The sequence below is a fragment of the Schistocerca gregaria genome, chromosome 1 (genome assembly GCF_023897955.1).
Source record: "Schistocerca gregaria isolate iqSchGreg1 chromosome 1, iqSchGreg1.2, whole genome shotgun sequence".
Lineage (NCBI taxonomy): Eukaryota > Metazoa > Arthropoda > Insecta > Orthoptera > Acrididae > Schistocerca > Schistocerca gregaria.
The window spans coordinates 824,058,309-824,067,636 of record NC_064920.1 but is presented as its reverse complement, the minus strand read 5'-3'; positions in this window follow the sequence as shown (position 1 = coordinate 824,067,636).

Below are 9,328 nucleotides of genomic sequence, written 5' to 3'. Positions count from 1 at the left end.
TGTGTTGGCCACATCCAAAAGATGCTTGGCGGCAGCCTTCGTTGCTGAAAGAGAAGAAAGGTGAAGTACTTGTGGATAGGAAACCACTAGGAGGAAAAGGCAGGCTTACTCTGATAGAAATTGTCTTCAGTTATTTTATGGAAGAGCTATCAGGAAAATCATACATAATTTAGAGGCAATCAGACGTGCTGTGTGGGCAACGTTTTTCCACAGACTATTCACTGACTGAACACCAATGATCAATCTGTGTCCAAAAGACGATTGATAAAAGTTCAAAAACAGAAATCAGACGTATTCACATAAACACTCATCACCAGAACCTGTTATCAATGCAATTAAGCCCACATTCAGATTTCTTGTATACACTGAGTTAATGAGGAATTGTCTTCACGGAACTTACAAAACACAAAGTACTCAAAATACGTGTCTATGATGCAGTTTTTGTTACAATAATGGAAATAATGGCAGCATTGAAGTGCTGAAGAGAGTTGGTATAGATCCTGGTGTGTTTACAACAAAAGCATCTACGAGAGCAGTGTCAAGAAAGACAGTGTCTTACCTGCAAATACAGGCCAGGCAGATTCGAAGAGGAGAGAAGAGAAGAGAAACCTAAGGATGAGGAGTATCAGTGTGGAGGATTTTAAAATTGAGGTAAGCTTATTACAGGTCGAAGTGTGAGAAGAAAATCTTTGAAACTCATTTTCTCTATTTTACATTTTTTACGTTATTAGAAGCTTTTTCGCAAAAAGTATATGCGCTAATGCTATAAGATTATCAGGAACTGTTTCCAACGTGTTGCTGTCTCCATGGAACTAAAAAATACGAGATCCTGCAATTACATTCTGATTTTTAGATGATTGTATGAAGAAAAAGAAGTTAATTTTGTATGTGCAAAATTAAAAACTCTGTTAATGATCTACATCTACATTTGTACTCCGCAAGCCACCCAACGGTGTATGGCGGAGGGCACCTCATGTGCCACTGTCATTACCTCTCTTTCCTGTTCCAATCATGGATGTATGGTTTGCGGGAAGAACGACTGCCGGAAAGCCTCTGTGTGTGTGCTCGAATCTCTCTAATTATATAAAAAAAAACCCTAAATTAGTTACCAACTATGGTGTGCACACACTTTGTTCAACATGTAAGCGTTACTACAAAAATTCGGAACTAAGTTATGACATGTTCGATATGCCTTCCATCATTGGCGATGATGTGGCGCAGATGAATAGCTAAATTGTGCATGACACACTGATGTACTGAAACATTGATGCTGAACGGCTGTTTTCAGCTCAGCAAAGATTTTCAGGTTATTGCTGCACACCTTGTCTTTAATATAGCCCTTCAAAAAGGAGTCGCATGTGTTCAGATCCGGAAAATATGGCGGCCAATCGAGGCCCATGTCAGTGGCCTCTGGGTACCGCAGAGCCAGAATGCGGTCCCCAAAGTTATCCTCCAGGATGTCAAACACTCTCCTGCTTCAATGGGGTTGAGTTCTGTTTTGCATGAACCACAATATGTCGAAATCTGAGTCACTTTCGATAATGGGGTGAAATCATCTTCTAAAACCTTCACATACCATTCGGTAGTCACGGTATGATCAAGGAATATTGCACCGATTATTCCGTGATTGGACATTGCATAACACTCAGTCACCTGTTGAGGGTGAAGAGACTTCACATTCGCGAAATGCGGATTATCAGTCCCTCACATGCGCCAATTTTTCTTGTTGACAAACCCATCCTAATGAGACTGGACTTCATCGCTGATGCACATACTAATTACCATCATGCCTGGCAACCAACCGTGCACTTTGAACAGCCTAACACAATCCTACATAAGTTATGACGTTTTATTTCATCTACATCAATAATTGTCACACTGTAGGTTTGATGGCCTCAAAATATGCACGTTAGTAGTAGGACAAAGAGGGCACAGCCCCACATTGCACTGTTGCCAGATTTATTCAAGATGGCAGATCCAAGACTGTTGCAATAGATGCGGCAATGTCACAGTTATGTCTTGGCAGGAAGTTCAAATTTTGAGCTACCTCCACTAACCTAAATCATCTGACTGCCACCTCTCCCTTGGAACTGGTGGGAAAAGTACTCAGCCTATGCTGGGCTGTTGGATAGGACAGACATGAGTCTTTATTATGCATGCAGTTCTCACTTACACAGTTTGAGGCAGTAACTCTATCCAGTATGTTCACCATAAGGACCAGAGTCCAACTGACCTAGTACACAATACTGCCACCAGAGGGCACTGTCGCCCCATGGCAGCCTGGGGAAAAATGACGGGAAAAGGGCTCATTCTGTGTCCAGCTGCTGGAGAGAGGAAGGAGTTTACTTTTATTTATTTTGGGACGAATTTTACGTAGTTTATTTATTACACTGACACAGAATACTCGCCCAAATGTGCTTGGTGTCACAGTAAGTAGTCTACAGACCTGCAGACTACTCATAAATTAACGAAATAATGCAATTCACTGTTTAGCAGACACATAAACAACTCGTAAATTGTCAAAATAATGCATGTAAAAGGCCTTGCAAAAACGTATGCTATTGTCAACTGTCGAAATTATGCACTGCAAAGACTGCACACACGTTCACAAAATAACGCAACAGACATGAAAAAACCCGTAAGTTGTCTAAAGATGCTTTCGAGCTATCGTCAACTGCAACATATCAGCAAACTCCCTACCTATAGAGGTCCCAAGGCACACACACTGGACGGTGCACTCACGCCGTTCCCATACACGAGACACCGATGGGCCATGTGCATGTGTTTACCATTGCCTCTCTAATTTTAGACCAGCAAAGACGTAATTGATGAGCGTCTCACCATCATAGGTGCAGATATGAGGTTGTCAATGTTATACTGAGGTCACATAGCTATGTAAATAAGAGCCAAGTCTACCTTCCTTAAATCGTAAAGTGCCATATAAATAGTTAATGTTCGCATTTGTAGGAACTTCCATGGTGTCTCAGCTTGTCTGCATGGAAATTCCTGCCCTAACAGAACCTTTTTAAGAAAATAGCCCAGAATAACACCGAATGCATTCCTTCTGATGGTCCTAATGTGGCACCCCATGCAACACATGTTACCCTTCCTGGAAATCGTTAAGTCCTGATTTCAACAAACATCTCTGAAACTCAAACGTTCTCATCACTATGTAGAGGATCCTCTGTCTCAGCACAAAGCATGTCTTGCGAATGAATGGAGCATTCTGATTGGCTCTTACTGAATTTACCCTACAAATTACTGATGCTGCCGGTTTGGAACCACTGTGCGCCTTTTTCTTTCTGCAGACGAGACTTTCAGCAGCAAAACTATTTTGTACAAAGCGCCATATTGTACTCACAGTTAAACCGTGCAAAAGTGACCTACAGATCGTCAAATACAGAAAGACTTGCTCAATTACACTGCTCTGCCACTGAGTATGGAAGCTTGACTATTTCAGCATGAAACCGATCTCCACATACCTTATCGATATAGTAAACACATAATTCCTACTCTGTGCCATACAAAAGCGCCCCCTTTTGCATCTTACATATAGCTATCAACCACCAGACACTCATACGTATACCGCAAAGACAGACAGCATAAGCATGTGCACCGTATAGACTCCTCACAGCACTAGATATTTTCTGCAAGGTCAGGCAGTCATCCACTGCAGCCAATGGTCACAAGTCATCCACTCCTGATGCATGACCAGAGTGCCCTCAGCGGACCGAAGTCACTCTCCGAACTGTTGTACAGTGTAAGGTTTGTATCCCCTCGGCACGAACGCTTACTCTTTCTGGCCATGACCTGCTTGCTTGCTTTCTACACCCATCTCCAGACTCTGGGATTACAAGAACGCATGTATTTTCACATGGTTTGCCGGAATATTATACCATTTACACGATGATTCTCGATATCAAGCACGCAGCAATATCGCTTGCATAGCAGTATCGCTCACACTGTATAATTCTGAAGATATAGACTCGAAATTAGTTCTCTAGAAAGTTGAAACTTTAGCGAGATGGAGCGTGCTGTAAACCACTGAGTAGGTAGAGGCTTACACCATCTGCGAAGACCATTACGTGAGAAACATGCTTTTTCGTCATTGGTTGGTGTTGAAATTACTGTAAAATTGCTAAAATTGCTCGCACTATCAACTGTGATGCTTATTATTACAACACATTGAAGGTGTCTTTTCCATCACATCTGTCTGCTGGCACGCTGTTGGTTACCACATAGTGACTGACTCACATTGCTTGTTTGAGATGGAGGAAGAGCGTTGGTGGAGTGGCAGCACCTTCTGGGGATGGCTAACGCTGAAGCAGTGATCACATACATGTCTGCAATATGAGGAATCTTTCACTGTGACAGATGATTTTATATGTAGACAAGCTGAGACATCACAAAAGTTCGTACAAAAGGGTCCATTAACTATTTCTATGGCACTTTACAATTTCATAGAGGTAGACTTGGCTCTTATTTACATAACCATGTGACGTCAGTATAACACTGAGAACCTTTTAGCTGCACCTGCGATGGTGAGTCGCTATGCGAACAATCCACCCCGATGTGACAACCACACTGGGCAGGCCAGCTCTGGCTGAGCGGTTCTAGGCGCTTCAGTTTGGAATTGCGCTGCTGCTACGGTCGCAGGTTCGAATCCTGTCTCAGGCTTGGATGTGTGCGATATCCTTAGGTTAGTTAGGTTTAAGTAGTTCTAAGGCTATGAGACTGATGACCTCAGATGTTAAGTCCCATAGTGTTTAGAGCCACTTGAACCATGCTGGGCAGGTAAACATGTGCACGGCTAGATGCATCTTGCACGTCCCATTAGGATCACTAGGAACAATGCACCCTGTGATGCCTTGGGGAGCATTGTAACAGATTGCTATAGCGTATTCAGAGAGAGAAAGATACTTGGCTGTTATTTACATAGACCTGTGACATTAGTATAGCACTGACAACTTTTTATCTCCACCTATGATGATGAGACATTTGGCAATTAGGTCTTCGCTGGACCACAGGTAGATTGGCATCATGCCAGCACTGGTAAACATGTGCATGTGGCCTGGAGGTGTACAAAGTATGGGACCCTTGTAAGCACGCCACCCAGTGTGCCTGCCTGGCGACCTTTGTAGGGAAAAGTTCGCTGATACATTGCGATTGACAATAGTTTGAAAGCATTTTTTATGTGCAATGAGTGTTTGTGCACAGCATTATTTTCGTTGTTTAAGCATTGTGAGCGTGTTTACGTAATGTTACACATGCATTACATTTTGATAATTTACGAGTTGTTTCGGTTTCTGTTGCTTTATTTTATGAACAGATGTGTAGGTTGTGCAATGCATAATTTCGACAGTTAATTAGCAAGAATGTCTGTAGAGCCTTTTACATGCATTACTTCGACAATTTACGAGTTGTTTTCGTGTCTGTATATGAATGTAGTGCACAGTTTGCAGGTCTCTAGACTATTTACTGTGACCTCAAACATGCCATTGTTAGTGCTTTGTATCAGTGTAATAAATAAACTACGTGAAATCCGTCCCTAAAGAAATTGTTCCAAAATAAATAAAGTACATTTCTTCTTCTCTCCAGCAGCTGGACACAGAATGAGTCTTTTTTTCCGCCATTTTTCCCCAGACCGCCATGGGATGTCAGTGCTCTCTGGTGGCAGTTCTGTGCACCTGGTCAGTTAGACTCTTGACCTCATAGTGAACATACTGAATGGAGCTGCTGCCTTAAATTGTTTAAATAAAGACTGCATGCAAAATAAAGACTTATGTCTGTCCTATCCAACAGCCCAGCACAGGCTGAATTCAATTCCAAGAAGGAGGTGGCAGTCGGATGACTTAGGTTAGTGGAGGTAGCCCAACTGACCTATTTTCCACCAAAATTTGAACATACCGCCATTTTCTGGGGGAGGGGGTTAGCTTAGTGGAGGTAGCCCAAGTGACCTATCTTCCCACTAAAATTTGAACTTCTCACCATTACGTCATTGTGATATTGGCACAGGTGTCGCAGCTGTCTTGGATCTGCCATCTTGAATAAATTTGGCAACAATGCAATGTGGGGCCATGCTCTCTTTGTCCTACTACTCACGTCTGAATTCCTCAGAGCAAAATACAGTGCCGTGTGCTAGAAGAATGCTGTGGGAAGAAGCATGGTGCTGCACTTTGGCACAATTAATACCACACAGCATGTATTATGTTCCCTCGAACTCTTCAGAAGGATGTGCACTACACAGCGAACATATTTTTGATAAATCGATTTTTTTTTATTTCTGACATTCTGTCTCAAGCACTCATCTCTAAACACATCTTGTTGGACATTAGTACTTGGAAACAGTTATTGATCATGTCATTGATGAAATTGCCAAGTTTGAGGCATGGGATGACTTTAGAACTTTCAAAATGGCACCTTACCTCCAGGAAATATGACATGCAGCCACCATATGCATACACATTGCAGTCTAGCTCAGCTGTGATTTCCTCTGTCCCAAATATGTAGCTTTTGCTTTTAAATTCCCTCTCTCTTCTGTCATTATTTCTTCTCATTGTTTCCATCTTCAATTAAGACTCTCCTGCTGCTCCTTGAACCTCAGTAAATTCTGCACTTCCTCATTTCAAAGACTGGAACCAGGCACATACTGCCTGTTCCTTCACACACCTTTCTTTTAACTTCAGTCATAACCTCGCAGTTGCTCGTTTTCAGCTGTTCCATAGCCTCACACAGGTTGCATCTGATTTCCTGCAGTATTCTTGGCACCACTTGTTCTGCCCCTTCAGTTCTCTATTCCACTTCCCCCATATGGATGTCTTGTCTGTCATCTTGTGGCTTACTTCATTGATTCGCTGTCCATGACCAGTGTGAAGGGGTAAAGTTACAAAAGGGTCTTGGAACCAGCTGAGGATCGTCATGACGAAACTGGGCCACTGCCAAGCCAGTCACAGCTGTTGGAGGGGGTGCATGGCCAGCAGCTTCATAATGCTGTGACACATTCTGCAGGACTATACCTACCTAATTAAGACAGCCAGATGGTCACCAACACGTTCCAGGCGATTCACCACAGCAATGTAAACAGCAGAAAACAGTGCAGAGAAGAAGTATTTAAGACTGTGTGAGTCAGCCCGTCATTGTCGATTAGCCAACCAATGATGTGACATCAAGCCTATGCTACTCCATGTTACGCCAATGAGATGCTTCTGCTTCAGTTGGGACATGAACTCTGCCATCTGCCCAAGCCCCAGGGGGAATCTCACACTTTGCCACCATCCTGGGAATTCAAAGCTGGGATCCAGTCATCTCTGCTCTCGTTGGAGTGCCAATAAAAGACCACTACACCTCTAGCCCAAAAGCGTGTCACAGCCTGACGTCCCCATAACTGCCACCACCATCCACAATCAGGAAACATGGGAATGTGGTGATGCATCAGCAACCTCTCAGTAGCTGAAGACACAGTCAGCAGCTGGTGGCCATCACCTGTCGGTCTGTTGTAAGTCGTCTTCTTTAACTCTTGGACACATGAGTAGCTGGACTAACAAAAATGCGTAAGAGGGGTTTGCAAGATCCCTGTCTTAAAGCAAATACTAAATGTTGGTATTAAAAGAAATATTATCAAATTGTGAGGGGATTGTTGACAGAGAAATAATAAGAAAATATTTATTATGATATTTACTTTCGTACAATACATACTATTACATAAATTCCCCTAAAATTTTCCTGAGTTGAATAACTGACTTAATTTTACCGATCCACACCAGAAGATCATTAAAAATACTAGATTTGGATAAAAAGTGGTGGCAATACTGCTGTAACATGAAGGACGTACATCCAGTGGCATGGAAAGTGTCTGTAACTGGGAGCAGGAGGTCAGTTGAACTAGTGCAGTGAGCGGCAATGTCTGTATTCGAATTGGTTGCAGTGTGTACTCCCTGAAAGAGTGGCAGAACAGTTGAGGCGTCCTAACATCTTGTTTAGGAACACAACATGCAAGGATCAAGAGTGAAAGGGCACGTGGTAAGAGTGCACAACAATGTTTTTAGAGATTGTATGAGGCATGTGGTTACGCAGTGTCATATCGTACAGTGGCGAGATGGGTGAAAATATTTTGAGAGAGCAAGGACGTCATTGAAAATCAGCCCCATTCGAGACGGCTCCCCATCTTGTGTTCCTGTCATACGTTACTTGATAGAGCACTGCACTGGTTCCCCACAGGAACTGTCATTTGCAAGATGAAACAAGACAGATGAACTAAAAGTCAGCTCTGTCTCGATCCTGCAGAACTCATTTTCACATTGCTCCTCCCACTACAAAGAGAGATTCTTCCCAGTAAGGGCTAAAATGTGTGATGCACTGAGAGTGACTGACAAACTTCCTGTTGCGAGGTCTGATCCGAGATTGATACAGGCAGTGTGAGATCTTCCAGTATGAGAAATGAGCTCGAAGTTGCAGTCTTTTCTGGGCTTAACGAATTATGATAGAAAGTTCGTGAGAGAATCTGTGGATATAGCTCAGCTGATTATACTGTTACTACACAAAGGCATCAAGTTTGTCTGGTCTGTAGAGTGTCAGAACGTTCGTGGAATCAAAAGGAGAGCTAATGTTGAATCCAGTGTTGGTGTTTACAGATTTTCGTAATTATTTATATTATCATGTGACACATCAAACCATGCTCTAAGGTGCATTTTGAGCTGGGAAGTCAATGAACAGGAACATCCTATTGTTTCTTCATCAAGACAACTTCATGAAGAGGAGATGAAAGGGTGGAAGAGGGGGGGGGGCAAGAGAGAGGGGAGGCAAGAGAGGGGGGGCAAGAGAGGGGGGATGAAGAGAGGGGGGATGAAGAGAGAGGGGGGAGATCAAGAGAGAGGGGGGAGATCAAGAGAGAGGGGGGTTTCAGTGACGCCAAAGCAGGGAAGTTAGTATATGTCCTACTTATGAGATTTAGATGGAAGTACTCCTGCCATGCAGAAGGTGGTGATGGAACCAAAATTCTTCCATTGGGTTGGGATACACGAGATGTATTCAGTTTATGACAACACAGTAGAGGTTGCATGTTGCTATGAGAAAGAGAAGCTCAGAACTAAGAAGCAGGACCAACTTCTCATTTAACAGCTACTGTGATCATTGTTACTGTGTTAAATGTAACACAGCCACAGCTATAGACCCCTGAAAGTATTACCTAAGCAAAATATTACCCTTTTTTGGCAATACTTGGTAACCATGCCTAGTTCATTCACTGGGTCAGATGAAAGTCGCAAAGGAAGGGCAGATCACTGTGGAGCTGGTAATGCAGCATGTCGAGCAGTATCAGGGTGGTAGACGC